The sequence below is a fragment of the Xyrauchen texanus genome, chromosome 22 (genome assembly GCF_025860055.1).
Source record: "Xyrauchen texanus isolate HMW12.3.18 chromosome 22, RBS_HiC_50CHRs, whole genome shotgun sequence".
Classification (NCBI taxonomy): Eukaryota; Metazoa; Chordata; class Actinopteri; order Cypriniformes; family Catostomidae; genus Xyrauchen; species Xyrauchen texanus.
This window is the reverse complement of record NC_068297.1, coordinates 6,510,141-6,534,708: the sequence shown is the minus strand read 5'-3', so window position 1 is coordinate 6,534,708 and position 24,568 is coordinate 6,510,141.

The following is a 24,568-nucleotide window of genomic DNA, read 5'->3' as shown; positions in this document are numbered from 1 at the left end:
CAGCAATAACATTCAACACACAGACAGGTCCGGGTTGCTTTTAAGCTGTTGCCGACACACACAACCACATCGACATATACACACTGCTTCGTGCGCTCTCTCTCTCTCTGTCTCCGTCGGCCGCTGTTTCCTCTCGTTAATACTCCTGCTGCTCCTCACTGGAACGTGAGACCGGTGTGGCGCACAGGTTGGATCTCGTTCACCACTTATCTCTCCATCCTCGCTCTGCCCATACACCGCTCGACCAAGCCCTACACGCCCTACTCGCCACATACACCCATTACCAAACTTAGGCTGGAACTTGAAACCCTCAGCTGTCCCTTTCGGTCTCCAGCTGACGGACCGCTCCAGCACCACCGGATCCGGATTCTCCTCGGCATCACATGACAGTGCCTTCCTCCTCCAGATCACGGGTTAGACCTCTGCCTTTGCATATACTCTTTTCAGTATCTCACAATATGACTTTATAGCATAACAAAACATCTACACACACACACACAGCTCCGTGTGTCTCTCTCACTGTTGCCTTTTCAGCCCAATGTGGAATGCACACTTCAACTCGGCTGAGTGAGCCTCTCTCTGAGCCATTCTCCATGCATCTATGGCTGCAGCTTTTGTGTCCCGCTAACACCCTAATCACCCAGAGCTGCAAGAGATAATTCTCCCCAGGTGTCAATCCCTGCCTCGCTCCGTACAGTGTTCAATCGGCCACGCCCTGCTCTCCACAGTATTGTTGTAATTTTTATATTGATATTTCTGCATATTATTTTCATGTTTAATAAGTTATATTTATCCCCATCATTATTGAATCCTCCTTTTTTGTTTTTAATTTACAGTGTTATTGTGTGTAGTGCATAGACATACTGTACTATTGTAGTATTACGGTTCAATTGCATTATTGGCTGAGGCTTTACAATATAACATTATAAAAATATCAGCCATATCAATAGTTTCACCTCTTAAATTGATAAGTGTAGTACAATACATTAATAGTAAATAAAACACTTAAATAATCATATTAAAATATACTGGTAACTGGTGGTGGTTGAGGAGAGTCCCCGTTCTATATGTAAAAGTACTTTGAGTGTAGTGTCTATAAGTATAAAATTCATTCATTCAAAATATTTAAAAATGATTGCTGTAAATCTTCATCAAAGCAAGTAATACAGTATTTAGATTTTAAATGTTTAATAGAATAAGGTAATATCTACATGAAAATAGAATATTATGACTCCTGCTCTGAATATCTCCCAGTTATGATCACACACAGCAGGTGATGTCCAGGTAAGCTCAAACCATGAGATTCATCTGCGCAGAAGAGCCGTGCTGAAACACAACTCACGTAAAGTGTTCTTCTGCAAATTTCTTACAATTTAAAGTTTCAACCACAGATTTAACTACAGAGCACAAAGTTCTGTAGTGCAGTTTTAAATTAACTATTACTTTTGGACTTAACGCATGAGTGGCTTTGTTTAAAAGATCATTTGCACTCATGTGGATTACAGATAAGCATGATTGCAGACTGAAAGATACTGATGGCTTCTTACAGCGACCCCCCTGGTCTCCAGCCTCTTCTGAAATACTCTGAGTAATGGAAAATTAAATTGGGCATGTGTTTTGCATTCATTCTAGGCAATCCGGAGTTTGAAAGAGGATCCCTGTAGGGAAAGCAGAGCCCACCTACTAGCAAAGCTGATGCTGACTTTTTCTTCCTTTGTTTCTTATTATTTGAGTTTAAACACTTTGTCTGCTGCATGTCTATGGAACACATGATGTAAAAGATGCAGTTGCTAGGGTGTTCTGGGTGGTTGCTAGGTGGTTGCTTTCTAAGTCAAGAATACTCAAATCCCAGTTTTTGGAATTTATTCACCAGTTTCCTCTTCTGCGTTAGTCTGATCAATTTGAAGAGTAATAACACACCTCTCGTCAACAAGCCATACCATTTGAGGGATCATTTATGTCTGTAGCAGAAAAAATACGGGATGACTTATTTGCCAAAATAGTAGTTAAGGAATTTGAAAAACCCCTAACATAATAATGGATATTATTAATAGTTATAATAGTAAATCTTAAAATAAATCTTATGTTAGGTGCCAGTGTTGCTTTTCGGCTGGCATTGCAATCGTGTAGAATTGACAATGTCATCACAGGTTGACCTTAAACCCCCTCTAGGTGATGTCACATTTTGAACACATTTGAAGAAACATAAAAAATATCTTAGCCTATCTTATATTTGCATTTTAAGGACCTAATGAGCTGAGGTATTTTTTTATTTTTCTCCAAATGTTTTCTGGTGAAGAAAAAAGTCATACACACCTGGGATATCATTTGATTATGTCCTCTCTAAGAGCCTCTTCTCAATGACCAAATTTCATGTCGGTTTAAACAGGTTTTAGAGACAGTGAAAGCAAACATGTCCAGTGAAGAATCAAAGAAAAAATTAAAAGCCTATCAAAATTTAAGTTAATAAAGTCTCAAAGAAAGATCTCCATAAAGCCTATACTAAAAACAATGGACGTATATTAACAGGAGAACACAAAATGTAAAAAGTGTCACATTTTAGAAAGGAACTAGACAAAAGACTGAAAGCCCTTTGTAATATCTACAGCATATAAAGTGCTTTGAAAGCAAAAATGGTTGCATATTTATTATTAGGCTATTTTATTAATTAGTAGTGGGTGATAAAGCAGACGTCACTATTACTATTGCTCATACTTTAGGGTCAAGGGACCCACTTTAAAATAGGTGTCTTAAACTACTATGTACTTACGTATTTGACACAATGAGCTTATTATGTATGTTTGTGTTGTTGCATTGTACATATCTGCATTTACTGACATCTGTAGATGTTCTATGTAGAAACATAGAAAAATATCTTAGCTTAACTTATATTTGCATTTTAAGGACCTAATGAGCTGAGGTATTTTTCTATTTTTCTCCAAATGTTTTCTGGTGAAGAAGAAAAGTCATTAATGACTTTGCATAGCTCACTTTGACATCACTCGTCATTTTGCTATGAACATGAATGATGCCTCAAATCATGCAGCTTGTTGAGGAAATCTGTTCTATTACTTATCTAAGCAAAAAGGATAAACATTTTCGCCATATTTCACCAATTTCCAAGCCATATATAGGGACCAGAATATCATAGAGATTTCAGGGTGGACTTTTGGCTTGGGCAAGTAAGAAACCACCCAGGAACCAACCACCACCCTAAGCACAGCCTAAGGAAAATTCAGAACACCCTAGCAACCAAACAGCAATGCCCTGGCAACCACCCACAACATCTTAGCATCATGACAGCGAGTTTAGCAAGCACCACATTTTCTGAAGAAAATGTAAAATTCTTGTTTATAAATTGCAAGTTCACCACATCAGTACAACCAGAAACATACTAATTTAATAAAATATAAGTTGTGTTGGATAATTATTATTGCCCCACTGGGTGTCTCTTGATGATGTAATTGGGCTGAGACGAAAAAACGGTATGAGTCGCCCATCATTATCACCTCAAATATGCTGTATTGAAACAATTCATACTTATTTTTGAGGCAGGGGTTTCCAAACTTTCCCAGAAATGGAGGAAGCAATGAAGTCAATGTCGGCCAACAGCCAAATGCATCTGTAATAGAGCTTCAATGAAAAGAAATATGTGACCATTTCATAGGGAGATCTTGCTAACTTCATAGCAACTCTAGTTTTGTGTATAGTGCACTCTCATTCTGTTTGACCTTGTGCATTTTGAGAAATCCCAGCATAAAATATGTCTGATTGCTTCCTTAAGAGTTGATATTTGATATTGGACTCTCAATCTGGGTGAATATTCTTACATGTAAACATAATTTTCTCTTGATGGCGGGTGGCACTCGTCCATGGAACAGTAGGTGACAGATTCATGAGAGAACTTCTCCACTTGCTTTTTTAGATGCTGTTTTCACATTTGAGAGCAGCTGCTATGCTTCTTTATCATTACACTAATGGCTTTGTGAGCATTACAAGTCTTTGTCTTAATGTGGTGGATGATATTACCACAGAAGTGCTCCAAGGAAAACAATACTACAGTTGTAACGTATGACCTTGTCTTGTTTTACTGTTTCCCATTTGTGTCACTTTTGTTACTCCATAGTCTTCACTTTTGACCCGTCTGTAACTCCACAGTCTTGTTAGCCCTCGTGTTCATTGTTCATTGTTTTCACCTGTCCTCATTAAGTTTCCCATTGGTTTCTGTTCATCACCTTATCATGTTATTTTGAGTTCTGTTTGTTCATTGGTGCTTTCTTGTATTTATACCCTGCCTGTTTGTTCAGGCACTGTCGATCGTTGTTTGTTATGGAAAGTTTGTTTAAAGCCTGCTCTGTGTTCACTTTCTGTGTTCACTTTCTGTGTTCACTTTCTGTGTTCACTTTCTGTGTTCACTTTCTGTGTTCACTTTCTGTGTTCACTTTCTGTGTTCACTTTCTGTGTTCACTTTCTGTGTTCACTTTCTGTGTTCTGAGTTCATTTCCCCATCGTGGGTTTTCCTTTGTGTTTGTTTATTTAATAAAGTTACTGCTTGTGGATCCTCAACCTTTGTCTCCCTCATTGTCCTACCGCTATTCGTGACAACAGTCTATCTTATAAATAGTGTACCATATTTTTTTTACAGCTCAAGAATCACTTGAATATTCAAAGCTTCTATAATTTAGTCCACAAACACAGATGATATTTGAGATGCCATAACTCAACAATTTATTGTACTTTTTGATGTCTTGAAAAAATAGTTTTGGCTCTTTTTGAAAGAGCTGACTGATCACACAGCGATATCGGTAGCAGTAGGTTTACTTTTCTTTTGCTGAAATCCATCTGCGCTTACTGAAATTGAAACAATGCTCCCAGTGGCCAAAGCAGTAAGTGTTGCTGGGCTTATGGGCTGGAGATCTCCAAATGGGTCACGATTTCGCCAGAAGGGGCGGGGTTACTCCAAAAGGGCATTGCACCATCTCCAAAAGGGGGTGGCACCTCCACAGAAGGGTAGGGTTAGGGGAAGGGTTAGGTAAGGGGTTAGGTTACCTATATCTTTGCTGGTGATTTGGAGCTCTGTCTGCAGCTATACCCTTCTCCGGGGATCTCCAAAGGGGAATGGAGTTACTCCAAAAGGGGTCTGTGCCAACCCCAAATGGCAGCAACATCTCCACTCACTGTTAGGGTTGGCGAACGGGTGTGGTTAGGAACCTCTGTACTAAAGTTGGTGTACTCGAGTTGTGACAGTCACAAGTCCAATTTTAATGCCCTTGGACTTGTCACGGACTCGGATGCATTTTTACTCGGACTTGACTAGGACCTGAGCCTATCATACTTGGGATAATTTGTCAAGGTTTTCCTGGTTATTTGCATTAATCTTTAAAACACATTTCACATTTTTGCTCAATTAAATTACGTGGTTTATAACACATCTCGCAACAGTTCCAAGGTGAAATGTCAACTGAGTGCCACTAAAAGTGAGGTAAATGTTCTCTCAAATAGATGAGTTTTTTTTAAGGTTAATGCTCTATCGAGTTTTAAATCAACAATCTCCCTACCCTAAACCTTAAACTTAAACCTAACCAATAGTGTTATATAAAGCAAATGTGAGATTGAAAACTCAAATACTGAAGCAACCACATAATTTTGTGGCACTTCAATAACAGCTTCAGCTCACGTGTGGACTGGTAAGCTGTGCAATTTTTTGAAAGTTGTTTTGTTTTTTTCTACTTCAGTCTATTTTTGTAACTATATATGATAAACCCAGCCTTAAACAGCACATAAAGCAAATCAAACTCCAGTCTTCTTCTGTCTAAGTGGTCAACTCTTGGCCAGAATATAAGTTGCAAATTGGACCAGACTTTATATGCTAGAGTGTAACATTGTCACGTTCCTGTGTTGTCTGCCCCGTGTTTTCTGTTTCACATGCCACATTTCACGTTCCATGTCACGTTTTCCTTGTTGTCCGCCCCATGTTTCACTGTCTGTGTACAAACTACATTTCCCATGGTTCCCGGCCCTCATCACCACTGCCACAGCGTTATTGTCTGCACCTGAATATCGTTTGTTATCCTCCTGTGTCGCTGTATTTAACCCCGTTTGTTTCTCCATTCCCCTGTTGGTCTTTGATGTATGTGGATGCCTATTATCCCTGCTCTCTGTCTGGTTTATTCCCCGGTTACCCCTTCTGTAAGCCTTCCGTGTTTTGTTAACCCTTTGTTTGCCTTCCGTGTTTTGTTTTACCTTTTCCCATCGTGGATGTTTTCCTTTGTTCGTGTTTTTTCGTGTTGCCTTTTTATTTAATAAACATCACTGCAAGTAGATCCTCGTCCCGTGTCTGCCTTCACCGTCAGTCGTGACAACCATAACTCTGAAATCCCATCATACAGTGAAGAAACAAATAACAGCCAATATTCCTCTATCAGATCTCCTTTTGGCTGACTCATTGCTTTTATTATGGTGTAAGCATATTCTTCGGATATAGCAAAACAATTTTATGATGGCAGATTTATTACCATTGACTCTTGTATCCTCACTGTTATACCTGTTATAGTCCAGCATGTAACGTGATTAAAACATTTCTGCACAAAATAGTTTCAATAATTCCATCTCTGTACACTGTTAACTTTTCATCAAACATGAAGGATATTTGATAAGTGGTTTTCAAATAGGATATTGATCTCACATGATGTGCCAGTAGGAAAGGCATGTTATAGAAAAGCTGTGAATGTTTCAACATGGCATGTCTCGCTTCCTCTATTACTGATCCTTCTCAACCCCTTCAACATTTAACACAATTCACAGAAAGGAAGCACTCAACACTATCCAAACAGATGGCGAGGCAGAGATGTGAAGTAATGGTGCAAACTTCATACATGAGGGTCATTTGTTAATATCAGGGAATTTCCTCACAGCTGTTTCTGAGGGACTTTCTCCACAGTTTAACAAGGCAAAACATGAGACTTGCTTCACTTCTCTTCGTGTTTTGCAAATGCAACATGCAATGTTAAATAGAGCAGAGCAGAAATATATTTTGATGGAGTTTCTTTCGCTTTCTGTCTCAAGAGTTTCTAAAGTTGCACTCTCTGAGCTTAAGAGACCTGTAAAATGTGACCTTAACCTAACCTGCTTATGGATATTTACAAAGCAGTAAAGTCACAGACACCATGAAAGGTAGCTCAGATAAAGTCAGGGTGGAGGGGGATTTTTGTTTTTATCATCACATGTGTAGTGCAGTCAAAATAAATGTGTTACAGTAACAAGAATCATTATGAAAACAATGGCAATGGTAAAAATGAAACTGTAGAGCAGAGGAGGGCATGGAACAACCACGCCCGGTCCCCAATCAATCTGATGGGGGCTCGTGGGTAATAAAGGCGGCAGGTGAAGACGGTTCGAGAGAGAGTGAGAATGACATGCAGCTGCTCTGTGTTTACATTTGTGTGTTTTCCATTCAGTTTATCATTAAATTATTATTTATATTTCCAAGCCGGTTCTTGCCTCCTCCTTTCCCTTAACCCGCTTTACATTGGTGCCGAAACCCGGGAAGAGGAGGGATGCCCGTCGTGGAGTCCTCGACACTGCCGTCCATCCAGGGGAGCGCCGCTGCCATCCGCCGTGGGATGGAGTAGCCCGACCGCCCGGACGCGGGGAGAAGCCACCATCCGTGAGACGAGTGGGGACTGGTCTCCCAGACCACCTGGAGCTATGGTGCCACTGCCAGGGGCGGAGGAGTGCCCTGCCGTCCCCCAGAAACGCGGAGGGGTCGAGAGGACCGGCGTCTGCATTCCCTCCTCCCCGACCGCCTGGAGCGGTAGGGCCACTGCCAGGGGCAGAGGAGAGTCCCCACGGGTCACCGAGAATGCGGAGGGGCGTTCTGTCCACTGGGGGTTGGTCTGACTCCGGTTCGCCCGGGGAGGAGCGGTTGCCGTCTGCCTGAGTGGGTGGAGGAGTGATCCGGTACCACGTGACGGCGCATTAGAGAACCGGTGAGTTTTTTTTCCCCCTCTCTCTCTATGTCGCTCCTTGTTGGCCTTTATCCCTCGCCTATATTGTTTTGTTGGGGGGGTGTGCCTTGCGCCCCGTCTGCCGGCGGGTCATCCCCGCCTTGCTCGACCTGGGAGGAGGCAGGAGGGTAAAAACAATGACAAAACAATATAGGTATAGGGATAAAGCCAACAAGGAGCATGTACGTCAAGCCGGGGGCTCTCTGGCCTGAGGCAACACCAGGAGGAGTGTAGAGCGGAGAACTGGAACAACACACGCCGGTCTCCAATCAGCCTGATGGGGGCGCGCGAGGGATAAAGGCGGTTCGAGAGAGAGCGAGAATGACATGCAGCTGCTCTGTGTTTACATTTGTGTGTTTTCCGTTCAGTTTATCATTAAACTATTATTTATGTTGCCAAGCCGGTTCTCGCCTCCTCCTTTCCCTTAACCCGCTTTACAAAAACGTTCAGACGTGTTACTAGGAGAATTTAGAGGGAAACTTAAGTGTCCTGAAAATAATGTAAAACGCAATGGTCATAAATGTAGACTTCATTTTCTTAATGGAAAATATAATTTCATATTTTTTTACTGATTTGTGGTTAGATATGACCAGTACATTTTCAAGACAGGTTTTGTGAGAATCAACCTTACACTGAAGATTAAATTAGAATATGAAGCTATTGAGTGGAATATTACCAGTGAATAGCAACATGTTAGTGTCATTCTTGGAGCCATCTCCATTTACTTTCATTGTACTGGAAAAGACAACCTCAAAACAATTATCCTTTTGTGTTCCACATTAGACGAAAACTTGTACAGGTTTGGAACACGAGGGTGAGTAAATGTAAATGATGACAACATTTTGGTCATTGTTGTATAAACTATAACATTTAATACTCAATTAATACTTGAGTATTCATTTAAATACTATGAGTCTAATGCATGAACAAAAGTATGTGCCACTTTAAAAAGTGCTCTTTGGTCTATGAACTGAGAACAAGTCATTCACATATCAAGTCAACACGATGCAGGAAGTGACAGTTTTTAAATGGAAGTGAGCGAGGAATGGCTGCCAGGAGGAATCAGAGAACAATTGTTGCTGAAATGTAATACATCCTCTTCAGCAAAAAAGCACTGAACATCAGGACCACACCTCTGGTGGGAAAAGATGCTCAGGTCAGCAGTACTCTCACATTCTCACCAGTCAAACCATTTAGGATCCAAAGTGTCCTTGGATAAAAATACTTATCAAGTCAGAGAGGCTGTTGAAGACGTCAACGGATGTCCTCGTGCATACCAAAAATCTTAGGAGTTATTTCCACTTTCTGCTACAGACTCTGATACGAGCAATTAACTTGCATCTGGGTTTTGTTGTGATACATTGCACAGCACGTCCTGTTTTTCTGGAAGTAATAATTCTTGATGCATTCACATGACCCAAATTGATCTCATATGACTCCATTCATTGACATTTTGCAGATTCACATTCATTGCAAAATACTACACTGACTCAAAGTCATTGTGTGCATAGTATCATATACTGTACTTCTCTGCCTCATGCATTACAACATCAGCTTTGTTGGTGAAAATTCCTACATGGGTCACATTTATCAAAGGCCTCTTTGTTTAGTGCATGTTGCAATCTTCAATCTTGAAATACCTGAAACATGACTGATAATTAAATATATCAAATGTCTCAACCAGTTAAGAGCTGTATTGACTTTGTGTTTGCAGAATTAAGACATGGGAAAGTATACTTGTGAAAATATGATATTCAAATATCACTTTCACATCATTAAAATGATGAATCTCCTTAAAATGAAAATTCTGTCATCATTGACTCATGTTGTTCAAAATTAAAATAATAACTTAATTTGAGTCTGTTCCTCATACAAAGCTGTTGCACAGTTTCAAAAGACTTTGTCTGTAGTGCACACATTTTATGGACCAGAGTTAGAAATTATAAAATGGTCAAAATGCCACCAAAATTAAAAAAATAAAAATAAAAATAAAAAAATTCTGTTGTTGTAAATTCTTTTGCTTTTTATTTGTGTTCTAACATGCATGGCCCTATTTTAAGTGTAGCGCTATGCCGTGAGTGTTAAGAGCAATGTTAGTGGGCATGGCCATGAAGTTTTGGTATTTTCATGCAAGCATGCTCTAAGTCTAGGCGCAAGTGGGTTTGGTGAAATCACGTGCACAATATGCAAATGGGCTGGGTCAAGTGCAATTTAATTCTGAGGTTCTTCTCGGGTTACTGCACCATCTGCATACTATGATATAGTTAATTCCCTCAAGCACCAGTGAAACAAAGACTGCACATTCATAAGAAGTTGGTAGTGTAAATGGACTGTATGCAATGAATTATAAGAATTTAAAAGGACATTCTTTTGTGCATTAACTGCATCCTTGATCAATATCAGGCATATTTCTATTACAGTGGCACGCTCCATTTATACACATGGAAAATGTGATTCCCGTCAGTATTTGGATGTGTGCTCCATTAAATGATAGAGAATGTAAGTATTATTAAAAAAAATGATATACTGACACACAAATCATGGCTAATATTAATAGTGATTGACTCGGCAAGCACTTCACTCCTACCTGTTGATTTTGATTTAGAAAAATGTTATTAATTTATTGAAACATGAAGAAATTCAACCAAAAATATTTCTAAATTTGTTGCGCAATGACCAATGACCCACAGATTGAGCCAAGACTCCCACCCATGCCCACTTGCACTGGCACGAAAATTGCACTTAGAATTAGCGCTCTCACGGAAATTGGATAGGACATTGCATACGGATGTAGCTCTGCACTTTGCACACTCATGAAAATAAAGCCTGTAATGTTTTACAACATTCTTTTCTAGGTCTGTTTAGTTGAAGGTTTAGTGCCCCTGCAGACACCATAGTGACCTGCAACTACCAGAGATCTATTTGCTGTCTCATATGAAGTGATTTTGAATGAACTTGATCACACAGGAAGTCCACTGATGGTTAGGTTTAGGTATGGGGTCTGGGTTGAGGGCTACAGTTTATAAAATATGCATTCCTCCTCACTGTATTACTGCCTGTACAGCTGAAAACAACTTACTGCACAACTTACTTTTGGCACCCCTCTGTGGACATTACACCAGGAACATTACACCTGGATATTTCATTTATATTTTGTAAAATATCTTCTTCAATACATTACATCACCTACACATAACTGTATATCTGTATATAAAATATTCAAAATATTCGAACAACTTTTCTATTTTTTTGTTTTTCTGTCACTATATGTATATTTGTTTAAATGTATATGTTTGTATGTATGTATATGGTTGCATTCTCTTTGCACTGGAAGCTTCTGTCACCATGACAAATTCCTTGTGTGTGTAAGCATACTTGGCAATAAAGCTCATTCCGATTCTGATAATGGAGCTCATAAGCATCTATAGCCCTAACAACACTTACCGTTTTGGCCACTGGGGGCAGTGTTTCGCATTTCGGTAATCACGGACCTATTTTAGCAAAAGAAAAGTCAAACTACTGTTTTTGATTTTACTGTGAGATCAGTCTGATTAGATGGAAAATAAGTTAGAAATAAAATGCCACCATAAAGGTAAATCATGCATGTCACAGAAAATAAATTCCAGAAAATATTGCCTCTTAATAAAAACAGTTCATATTTGCATGCACAATGTCTGTCCTGTTTCACTTTCATTGAATGGAAAAGAGCAGTGTCAATATCCTGCCTAACATCTCGTTTTGTGTTCCATGGAAGAAAGAAAGTCTTACAGGTTTGGAACATGAGGATAAGTAAGTATTGACAGAATTTTCTGTTTTGGGAGAACAATTACTTTAACCTCGATCTTTCACTTTTAATTCAAAAACATCTTTTCACCTAAAGGATGAAGGATGGATGGCTTAGTGGTTAAACATGTGGTTTTGGTGACCCAAAGGTTGTTGGTGTAACGTTTTCTCTGTAACATTGTTGCTGGCGCTGGCAATGACAAAGATGATGGAGAACCCAAAAAAAGAACCCAAGTGCAATTTTATTCCAACAGTGTAATCCAATAACCCTAACTACAAACATAAATAAAACATAAACATGAACCTGGCTTGACAATAAATTGGCTTGACATAAACTTTGCTTGACATAAACTTGGCTTGGAACTAACCACCAAAGTTACAACGCCAAACATCAATACCTGACAATGGACAAAGGAAAACATGAGACTTGACATGAACATGGGTAACAAGTAAAAAAGACAACCAATCATCAGACTTAACTAATAATAAGATGATGAACCAATGAAAACAAGACACATGGAGGGGAACAGGATATCACATGACCAGGAACACATGTGGAAACAGGAAATAGACATTTCAAAATAAAAGACATGAAAAACATGAACGTTGGTTCAAACCCCAGAAGTGCTAATTCATGAGCTGTGCACTGTTCCTTTAAGCAAGGTGGTCAAGACAGGCTACTCCAGAAAGATTTCCCTTGTAGTTGAAAAATTACTGTATGTACTGGAAAAGTAAACCAGTGGAAGTAAGAACAATAGTAATAATCAAACTTCCCATTGGAAACGCCTTTACACAATGCTTATTACATCTGAAAATCTTATGTGAACACACCATTGTCATTGCTTCTTAACTGCACACCATAGATTTCCCCTCAACGTCCTTTATCAAGTGATGATGTCAGCAGACCTCCCAGCTTGCCTTATTGTTTATGAGTGGTGGAAATCCTATGCTGCTCATTGGTGAAGGTCAAACAAAGGACAAGCTCTATTTATTTTCCTTCCAGCCAGCCTCTCCACATCATCTCAGGCAGCATGGAGGGCACTAACAAAAACACACCAGTGCCCGGCAGGGAGGCCAAGGTGTTTTGCCATGTCTCCCGGTGGCCATATGTGGGAAAGGTGTTGTTACATTTCAACAGTACGCTCTATTTACTAAGAATGAATTGCACTGCTGACAGCATCGTTTATTTGCATGCTGTCTGCACTGTTTTAGCACCCAATTCACTAATGGAATTTCACAAATCAGGTAATGGAAAATCTTTGCTGAGTGCAATTTGCATGGCACAACTCCCCAAGGCCAGTTCTACCAGAAAGACTCGGAATAAATGAGAATAATCATAAAAAGGGGATAGAATATTTTCCTTTGGCGTAAGCCCCATCCAACGTAACAGCGCTCAGAATCTCACTCGAACCGTCAGATCCTGCCGGATGGCAATGATGACAGGGGAGAGGAACTTACCCCCTAGTCAAGTCAAGTATAATTTATTTGTATAGCGCTTTTCATAACAGGCATTGTTTCAAAGCAGCTTTACATTAAAATATGCTATAACAGAAAATGAATTAACATAATGTCAATATTAGTTATGATTAGAACTATTAGGGATTAAAATAAGTGTTGTGGGTCAATGGTTAAGCAAAATGATTTTGTATGAACTATAAGTTTTAGTGTTAAAGTCCTTTAAGTCATCACAAATGAACTGAGGAAATACACATAGATGCATTGTCCTTTCATTTTGGACGATGAAGGCTTTTGCTAGTGGTTAATTCATATTATATTTAACTTGATCGCTTGATCTTGTTTACACAAACATCCCAGGTGCGTACCGGGCGGAGCCCCGCCCCCACCTCTGCTACTCAGACCACATCTCTGTTATGTTAATTCCAGCATACAGACCGCTCGTCAGACGCACAAAACCGCTTCAGAAGCAGGTGAAAACCTGGCCAGCAGGAGCCATCTCTGCTCTTCAGGACTGTTTTGAGTGTACTGACTGGCACATGTTCAGGGAGGCTGCAACATATGGCGATTCTACCAACTTGGAGGAATACACAGCATCAGTGACCAGCTACATCAGCAAGTGCATTGATGATGTCACTTTCTCCAAGACCATCACCACACGCTCCAACCAGAAGCCGTGGATGACTGTGGAGGTGTGCACGCTGCTGAGGTCCCGAGACTCCGCCTTCAGAGCAGACGATAAGGCAGCCCTAAGAACAGCTAGGGCCAAACTGTCACGGGCAATCAGAGAGGCAAAGCGCGCACACGCCCAGAGAATCCACAGTCACTTCCAGGACAGCGGTGACACGCGGCGCATGTGGCAGGGCATCCAGGCCATCACCAACTACAGGACAACATCAGTTGCCTGTGACAAAGATGCCTCCCTTCCAGATGCGCTGAACGACTTCTACACTCGGTTTGAAGTGCAGAACGACGTGATGGCGAGGAAGTCCACCCCTCCTCCCAACGACCAGGTGCTCTGTCTTACCACGGCAGATGTGAGGAAAACTCTACGTAGAGTCAACCCACGGAAGGCTGCTGGACCAGACAACATTCCTGGCAGAGTGCTCAGAGGATGTGCAGACCAGCTAGCAGATGTTCTTACCGACATCTTCAACATCTCTCTAAGCAGCGCCGTTGTTCCAACGTGCTTCAAGGCCACCACCATCATCCCCATGCCAAAGAAGTCTTCAGTGTCCTGCCTCAACGACTACCGTCCCGTCGCACTTACACCCATCATCATGAAGTGCTTCGAGAGGCTCGTCATGAGGCAGATTAAGACCCAGCTGCCCCCTCACTAGACCCACTGCAGTTTGCGTGATCGTTCAAACCGCTCAACGGACGATGCCATCACCACAACCCTCCATCTGGCCCTCACCCACCTAGACAATAAGGACTCATACGTTCGAATGCTGTTCATAGATTTCAGCTCAGCATTCAACACAATCATTCCTCAGCACCTGATTGGAAAGCTGAACCTGCTGGGCCTGGACACCTCCCTCTGCAACTGGATCCTGGACTTCCTGACTGGGAGACCTCAGTCAGTCCGGATCGGGAACAGCATCTCCACCACCACCACACTGAGCACTGGGGCCCCCAGGGCTGTGTGCTCAGTCCACTGCTGTTCACTCTGCTGACTCACGACTGTGCAGCAATGCACAGTTCGAATCACATCATCAAGTTCGCCGATGACACGACCGTGGTGGGTCTCATCAGCAAGAACAACGAGTCAGCATACAGAGAGGAGGTGCAGCGGCTGACGAACTGGTGTAGAGCCAACAACCTGTCCCTGAATGTCGACAAAACAAAAGAGATGGTTGTTGACTTTAGGAGAGCACAAGGTGAACACACTCCGCTGAACATCGACGGCTCCTCTGTGGAGATCGTCAAGAGCACCAAATTCCTTGGTGTTCACCTGGCGGAGAACCTCACCTGGTCCCTCAACACCAGCTCTATCACCAAGAAAGCCCAGCAGCGTCTCTACTTTCTTCAAAGGCTGAGGAAAGCACATCTCCCAACCCCCATCCTCACTACATTCTATAGAGGGACTATTGAGAGCATCCTGAGCAGCTGCATCACTGCCTGGTTTGGGACTTGCACCGTTTCGGACCGCAAAGCCCTGCAGAGGATAGTGAGGACAGCTGAGAAGATCATTGGGGTCTCTCTTCCCTCCATCAAAGACATTTACAAAAAACACTGTATCCACAAAGCAACCAGCATTGTGGACGACCCCACACACCCCTCACACAAACTCTTTACCCTCCACCCGTCTGGCAAGAGGTACCGAAGCATTCGGGCCCTCACGGCCAGACTGTGTAACAGCTTCTTCCCCCAAGCCATCAGACTCCTCAATACTCAGAGACTGGTTTGACACACACGTGTCCTGAGTTGCACTTTAATTACTGTCACTTATAACTCTCTGCTACCTCAATAACTGCTGTGTGCATAGAACATTATCTCATAGTATGTTATGTTTACATTTTTAGAAACTGTCATCTTTTTGCACTACTGAGTACTGGTCGGCGCTGCACTGTCTATTGTCCTGTTCATTGTCAGTAATTTGTTGTACTGTCCTGTACTTTTTGCACATGTTTGCACGTGCACTTTATATAGGTATATATAGGTAGTTTATATAGGTATTTTATTTCGTTGTGTAGTCTCATGTGGTCCTATGTTGGTCCTTTGTTGTTTTTATGTAGCACCATGGTCCTGGAGGAACGTTGTCTCGTTTTGCTGTGTACTGTACTAACTGTATATGGTTGAAACGACAATAAAAACCACTTGACTTGACTTGACTTGATTTAGTTAATTGTTTTTTTATTATTTTGTTTTTTTAAGAGAGTGTTGCCCCTCCTTTGACCAAGTTTATATAGATATAATTTAGTGAGGAGCATCGCAGTCTGGCTGGAAGCTTATGGCAGGTAATCAGACAGTGGCTCATGAAGAATCCCATGTCTTTGAGTTTACATCAATTCAGTCTTAGTAGACTGAAGTAAAGTCTGGATGGCACATGCTGCAGTTGGTCATCATCACTCAGCGACACAGTGGGAGTCGGACATCAGGCTGGACCGGAGATGGATCTGGTAGGCTCTGGTAAACTTGGGATATAATCGAAAGAAATAGAATAAAATTAGCATAGATGCCATTCACTATAAAGCAGGGATAAAGAATAAGATAAGGGTTTTCAGTTCCAGCAGACCTAACAAAAGAAGCATAACTTTGAATTGAGGGATAAATTAGGTGAATGCCTGGCTGAATAGATAAGTCTTTAGTCTAGACTTAAACTGAGAGAATGTGTCTGAGTTCCAAACACTGCTAGGACGACTATACGATAGGACGACTATACGATAGTTTAGGAGCCAAATATGAAAATGATCTTTTGTGGATTTTGATTTTCTCTGTATTGTTAACAGGCCCCCTACAGCAGGACAGAACCTAAACTGGTGGTGAAGGGGTGGATGGGGAGTGAAAACAATATTCATGACAAACAATAACTGACAGCTGCAGAGTTATAAAGAAGAAGCTGGATTATGATTGGACGAGACACCTGAATTGAATGAATGGTGTATTCTTCTAGGAGTCTTCCTGACAGAACTACCACTACTCTTCCATTTCTGAGTGCTATGTTGTTAAGGATGCAGAATACTGTGATCTAGCATACAGTGCTGTGCAGCAACTGATCCAGGCACTTGAATCATCTCTTAAAATTAAGAAAGTGCTTACAACTAAACTGCATGACTGGATATATGCCCGGTTTTAAAGCTCTTCGACATAATTTGATGAATTGCTGCTGCCAGTGTCACTAGAGAATTTATGCAAACTTCTCTTTTAAAAGGAATATTTCAGGGTCAATACAAGTTATTCAGTTCCATTGTAAATGCCTCACTGTAACAATCTTTTTCTTTTTTTTCTTCTTTTTTAAGAAAAGGAGGAACAAGTCAAAATAAATCTTTGTAGTAATCAATATTATACCACATGCTTTCAATTGAGCTTAATTTATATTTAACATGGAATATTTCCATTTAGAAAACTTCCATTTACCGCCTGTATGCTGGGATGGTAATAGCATAACATGCGTGAGAGAATTTTGAGAACAAAGTACCATCTACGATAAGCCTAATTTACATAAAAGAGATGGGTCTGCATAGAAAAGAATGAGAATACGTTTAAATGCATGGCACAGCGCTATATCAGTGCAGATAGCATCTTGTTAGACAGGGGTGGACTGGGAAGAGAAATCGGCACAGGATTTTACATAAAAACTGGCCCAAAAGTTGTTGAGGGGGGTGGGTCGCTGTCCTTTTCTGCATATCGCTGCCCCCTTCGGCATATCACAGTGCCATTTTCTGGCACATTCTGCATAACGTGGCAGCTCATTACAGCTTATTGCTGCACATTCGGCCCGTTTCGCGGCCGGCCTGGTTCTCACGATGGCCAGTCCACCCCTTATCAGCCTCAAAGTGTGTCGGCCCACCGGGAAAATGCCCGTTATGCCAGATTACCAGTCCAGCCCTGTCGTTAAACTTGCAGGTTTTCATTTAATAAAATACAGGTTTTTGCACTGAAACACCGCACGCTAAATTGGTGAAACAGTTTAGTGAATTTGCCTCTTTACACTTAATTCTCCTTATTGCCACACCTGAAGTACTCAGCCTGCCAGAACATGCAACGCTAATGGTGCAGAATCGGCCAGAAAATGGTGCTGCTTATCATTTCCTCACCATGTGCATGCTTGTTACATACCATGGTCCGTGCATAGTGTCAGACTCATTGCTATTGTCAGAGCAATGATAAATGGAAGGCTCAGCACATTGTGAAATTGCCCTCTGCAGCCTTAATCAAAAGCAGCTTTGCCCAAAAGTGGCTACAGATGAAAGTGGGTGGAGTTAACCCCTTTTTAGGAACCTTTTACAGCTTTCAGAGTGTCTTTCTTTAACTCATTGTATGCCATCTTGTCTGCTTCTTGGAACCTGCCATTTATTCATTCAACCTTTCTCATAAATTGTTATGCTGATAATATAATTTGGATTGAAAACTGTATTAAAAAAAGAGAAGCATGTAATCTAGAGGTCTCAGACTATTGGACCTCACTATATATTTATATAAAGTCCTGTAAAGACATTCTATGTTCTGTTAAAGTAGTGTTATTATGCATGTGATGTAAAGGCCTTCACCAGGATATCTGGAGGATAGATCTTTATGGCAGACATTGGATTTAAACTCAAGTCTCGCATCCATTTTGTGTTTCTGCTGTATCAAAGTCAAGGGGAAAAAAGACTCAGACAGGGGAAAGCCAATATGACAATGGCAGACACCAATCAGAGTCTGAGTTTGACAGACATACATACTGCAATGTACTTAATATAACAATCCACAATTGATGATAATACTGTTTATTGTGGTCACCATCTGTAGAACATCTACCTGATTTCAAGTCAGTTTTCAAGTCAACATGAAATGTAACTTGCAATACATTTGACTAATATAATGTGGCATATTTCTAAGGATATTTAAGGAACATTATTTAGGGCAGGACTTGATTTGATCCATCAAGATTTGATTGTGAAAAGTGGGTGTTATATCCCAGAAAGTAGCCAGGATAGGGATTGAAACATAAGAGTGCTAGGAGATGTCAGTCGAAAATAAAGTTGTTTCAGAGGTAGAGCAAGTTATGACATTCTGATGAAAGATTACAAGGACTAAGAAAAAATATTGCAAATAGAAAAAGTACAAAAAACCTGATCAATATCACTGATAATTGATGAAAAAAAACATATACTGTGTTTATATACAGTATATTTCTATTGGGAAGACACGCAGACTCGAGTGAAGTTTAAGATGCCATTTATTTGATAAATGTAAAACAGAAAGTAATGTCTCTCTCTTTGGCGTAGGCCCCGTCAGGCGATCCGAGGGAGTTGTACCCGCAACCGTCATGTCCTGCCAGAGATAGGAGGCAGGGGCGAGGAGCCTACCCCAGGGTGGTGGAGGTTGCCGTGTTAGCACACTGAAACAGCAATGTGATAGATTGTGAGCAGACTTATAAAGCAATGGCTTACATGTGATTGGCTAGGAATTACCCAGCTAATGATGTGATGATGTACAGCTGCTAGTCTTCCCGCTAGAACTATGCTGCGCTTCCATACACAGTATATATATATATATATATATATATAGATATAGATATAGATATAGATATAGATATATATAGATATACACACGCAAACTAACATAAATGAAACAAATATTTGTTAATTCAAGTTCACTAGCCATAGCTATCAGCATATCTGAAATCATTTTCACAGTCTTCCTGGTATTCAAATGAATACTATTGAATCTGTATTCAATCTCAGTACCAATCAGCACAGACTTGCAGGATATCCACACAAAACCAAGAACATGGTGTAAAGCAATGCTTTGTTGGCATAAATGGGTTATACATAAGGGTAGAACATATTCAACATTTTCTTTTGTGCTATAGTTTATATAAAGAACAATTACAATTGTTTTCTGAGCACAATAACCTTAATGTCTCCTGATGCTATTTACTGTACAGAGCCATTCTCATTTAATGAAACTATGGTCCTCAAAGCATCTATAAACAGTTTGCTCTTTTAACTCCCATAATAAATAGTGTACTGGACATCTGGTGAGTGATTCAACTTAGTATGAGATGGCGTCTATGTTGTAAGTGTGTTTGCCTGCAGTGGTTTATATGCACCAAACCGTGCTGTGACATTTAAAACACTCTAAAGCTCAGTTAAGCTGCCAATTTAAGACTTTCACTGTATGGAAAAAGTCTGTTTGTGTGTTGTTGGGTAAGGGTGACTTTGACTTGTCTTGAAACTGAGCATGGTGGACAGTGTTAAAGCAGAATTACAAGCAAAAATACCTTGATTTAACCAAGAAAGCATCACATACTGTATATATTTTGTTGATTTCTATGTCAGTTTAAATAACTAATATAAATTCTTGATTTATACACTAAAAAGTGGTAATGACCAAAATGTATCAACTTAAACGTGTTAGATATGCTAAGAGATGCTGATCATTCTTAACCAGTATCATGCAGCACTTTAGTCAGAAATGACTAAAACCAGACAGCAGTTAACCAGGTTTATTGAGGTCATAAGATAGACCCATCAAGTCCATTAGCAAAGTAGTCAAACTGTGTCTTTAACAAAGATCTGGGATTCTTTTCCAGTCTTACATTTCCAGTAATGGTGATTTATTTCCTTTATGGAGGTTTTGAACAGCATATGAAAGCCCATGGTGCACTAAATTTGTTCCGTATACCATGAAAAGGGTAATTTTTAAACAAAAGATCTGAAATGACGTGGGTGCACTCAGCAAAGTATGACATAGTCACAGTGAAGTGTAGGTTTGGGAACCGACAACTGGTTCTCATTCAGATTCTCATTCATGACTTTCCGTTTCCATTAACGTTTCTCTGCATTCTTCCGCAGATGTAACACTAAATCTAAAATGCAGTGTTTTCTGCTCGACCATTCAGTGGCACAGCAACACCGCTACTAATTCAGCAGTGCAGAACATATGTAGTACAATTCCTGAAAAAATTACTCTGAGCAGGTTCTTTTGAAACACAGGCAAGAAAACTGTGCTTTTCAAGGGATTTTTAGACTTTTAAGATTCTAGAGTATAAAACAAAATATTAGTTTCTATGTTAAAATGTTATGGTATGCATAGCAGCATTCATCTAAAACAAATCGGTTACCTTACGTAACCTCGGTTCTCTCTAGAAGAGGGAACGAGTATTGCGTAAGCTAGCTTACGCTACGGGAAAGATTAATCTTTTCTGAGATATTGAAGCCAAAAAATTATCCTTAATTTTGTATTCATTGTCAACGCAGTGCAGCAACTGCATACCTTGAGCGGGCTAGCTAGCGAGCTCATAGGTTGCTCTGCGGCAACTGCTGCAGCCTATAGACGAACTTGAGTGAACTTGCTTCCAATGACAGGCGCCCGCGCCGTCACTGCATCAAAGCCCGCAAAAATGGCCGTGGCTAGAGTGCATATAAGCGTAAGTTCGTAGGCTGGAACCCTGGTTTTCATTGAATGAAGCGAAAAATCGCTCGTGGCGCTGAAGCACGGCCGGCTACGCAATACTCGTTCCCTCTTCTAGAGAGAACCGAGGTTACGTAAGGTAACCGATTCGTTCTCTTACGAGAGGTTCTCTCAGTATGCGTAAGCTAGCTTACGCTACGGGAACCCATTGTCAACGCCGTGCGCGCCAAGCATCCACTGCATGAGCCCCGGGGTGGGGGACCCGGGGGAGCCCTTGTGAGTGGGGAAATAATATTTGGCCGGCAAGAGTGCGGGCCAGTGTGTGTGTAATACATAAGCACATAGTGGGAAAGAAAGACAGAGCGGCGGTTCCGGTCTGTGTGGAATGTGTCCCATCAGTGCAGCTCACCAGGGGAGCTGTAGCGTATTAAACCGCTAGTAGTTTCGCCTGCAGGGCGGGTACTTCCAGATTGTAAAATCTGACAAAGGTGGAGGGGGAAGCCCAGCCCGCTGCCACACATATGTCGTGAATGGAAATCCCGCTGGACCATGCCCACGAGGAGGCCATGCCTCTAGTGGAGTGAGCCCTAATGGGCATGGTAGGTCCTTTGACGCGTACGCGACAGCAATAGCGTCCACTATCCATCTAGACAGTGTCTGTTTCGAGGTGGCGAAACCCTTGGTGCGCCCTCCGAACGAAACGAAAAGCTGCTCAGAGCGTCTGAAAGAGGCGGAGCGTGCAGTATACAATCTCAGTGCTCTGACTGGGCAAAGGAGATTGGCGTCGCGTTCGCTATCGGATGCTGGCAGCGCCGATAGGGAAATGATTTGTGCTCTGAAAGGAGTACCGATCACCTTGGGGACATAGCCGTGTCTAGGCTTTAAAATGACCTTGGAGTCACTTGGTCCAAACTCAAGACACGCAGCGCTGACAGACAGCGCGTGAAGGTCTCCCACACGTTTAACTGATGACAGGGCAGTCAGAAAAACGGTTTTGAGTGAAAGGTGCGGGGAGTTCATCCTTCTAGCTCCCCTGAGGAAGCGGATGACCAGCTAGTTTTTTCCCAGTGACTGGCCGTGCAGGAGTTCAGCGAACGCCGCGATGGCTGCCACGTACACTTTGAGCGTGGATGGGGATCTGCCCTTATCCAGCAGCTCTTGTAAAAACACGAGCAGCGACGACACCCCACATGTCTGTGGGTCCAGGTCTCTGTAGGTGCACCATTTTGAAAACACAGACCATTTGGACGCATAGAGTCTTCTCGTGGAAAGGGCTCTAGCATGTATGATAGTGTTTATTACTCCTTCTGGCAAAGCGACGGGTAGTCGTTGATCACCCACACGTGCAGCGCCCAGCGCTCTGGGTGGGGATGCCAGATCGTGCCGCGAGCTTGAGAGAGGAGATCTGCTCTCACTGGAATGGGCCACGGGGCTGTCAGTGACAGCCGCGTAAGCTCCGGGAACCATGTCTGATTCTCCCAGCGCGGGGCTATGAGGAGCACCGAGTGACGCATTTCCCTGATCCTCTGCATTACCTGTGGCAATAGCGAGATGGGAGGGAAGGCGTAAAGCGGGCGGTTGGGCCAGTCCTGGGTTTTCGCTTTTCGAGAAAAATACTGGGCAGTGAGAGTTCTCTTCTGACGCAAAGAAGTCTATCTCTGCTCTGCCGAATATACTCCATAACTTCTGGACTGTTTGAGCGTGCAGGGACCATTCCCCTGAGGAAATATTGTCTCTGGACAGTCTGTCTGGGCCGTCGTTCAGGTGGCCTGGCACGTGCGTCGCCCTCAGCGAGCGCAGGTAGCACTGGGACCAACTCAGTATGCGTTTTGTCAGATGGAAGAGGTTCCTGGATCTGACACCGCCCTGGCGGTTTAGATAGGATACCACAGATCTGTTGTCCGAACGGACCAGGACGTTGTGACCCTGAATGACCGGGAGGAAGCGCACGAGCGCGTACTCGACCGCTATCATTTCCAGACAATTTATGTGAAGGAGCTTTTGATACCATTCGGCCACTGTCCAGGGCTGCAGAGCTGAGATATAGGTCTGAGTCACTCTGATCGGCTGGCGGCCCGTGGCCCAAGCCCGGCGAGACGCGCGGGTGTTTAGCCAATGCTGAAGCGGGCGCATGCACAGTAAGCCCAGCTGAAGTACTGCTGCGGTTGAAGCCATGTAACCTAGCATTCTCTGAAATTTTTTCAGAGGCGTGAGGCTGTTCATCTGAAAGGACGCGGCTAGTCGCTGAACACGGCGCGCGCGCTGTGTAGATAAGCGAGCCGTCATCGCCATGGAGTCTAGTTCTATTCCAAGGAAGGAAATTGCCTGACTGGGCTGTAGTGAGCTCTTGGTCCAATTGACTGCAAGACCCAAACTGTTCAGATGACTGAGGAGAACTGTCCTGTGAGACAGAAGCTCCGTATGTGACTGTGCCAAAATCAGCCAATCGTCCAAATAGTTCAGAATTCGCAAGCCCTGACTCCGCAGGGGTGCAAGCGCCGCATCCATGCACTTCGTGAAAGTACGGGTGCTAAAGACAGGCCGAACGGAAGGACGGTGTATTGATAAACCTGGCCGTCGGCTGAATCTCAAGAATGGCCTGTGATGGGGATTTATCTGAATCTGAAAGTAGGCATCTTTCAGATCGAGAGAAATAAACCAGTCCCCTGGCGCATCATGCGCGAGGAGTTTCCTGATTGTAAGCAATTTGAACGGTCTTTTTGCGAGCACCTTGTTCAAAACCCTGAGATCTAATATTGGTCTGAGGCCGCCGTCTTTCTTGGGGACAAGAAAATAACGGCTGTAAAACCCCGACTCGCTCAGAGAAGGTGGTACTCTCTCTATGGCCCTTTTGCACAGAAGGTTTGCTATTTCTGAACGAAGCATGCAGGCTGCTTCCGTGTTCACAGTAGTTTCGAGCCGCGCTCTGAAGCGGGGAGGGCGGCGATCGAACTGTAGCAAATAGCCCTGTTTTATTGTGCTTAACACCCATTTCAAGCGTAACGCTAGAGGGTGAATGGCCAAGTCGCCCTGATTGCCGCACACAGCGAGCTAAACAGAATGTGTGAGCGCGCTTACTGTGCTTATGCATGACTGCTTGCAGACAGCAGGGACAGGCTGTTCTGTGAGTGACTTCCCGATTGAGGTGAATGGGGAAAGAGTCACATCTGTGAAGTGATGCGCGAGCATAGTCACGGGCATGGGACTTACATACAGAGAGGTGTTTGCTGGCCGTGTGACAGAGCGGGCAGAGAAGGGCG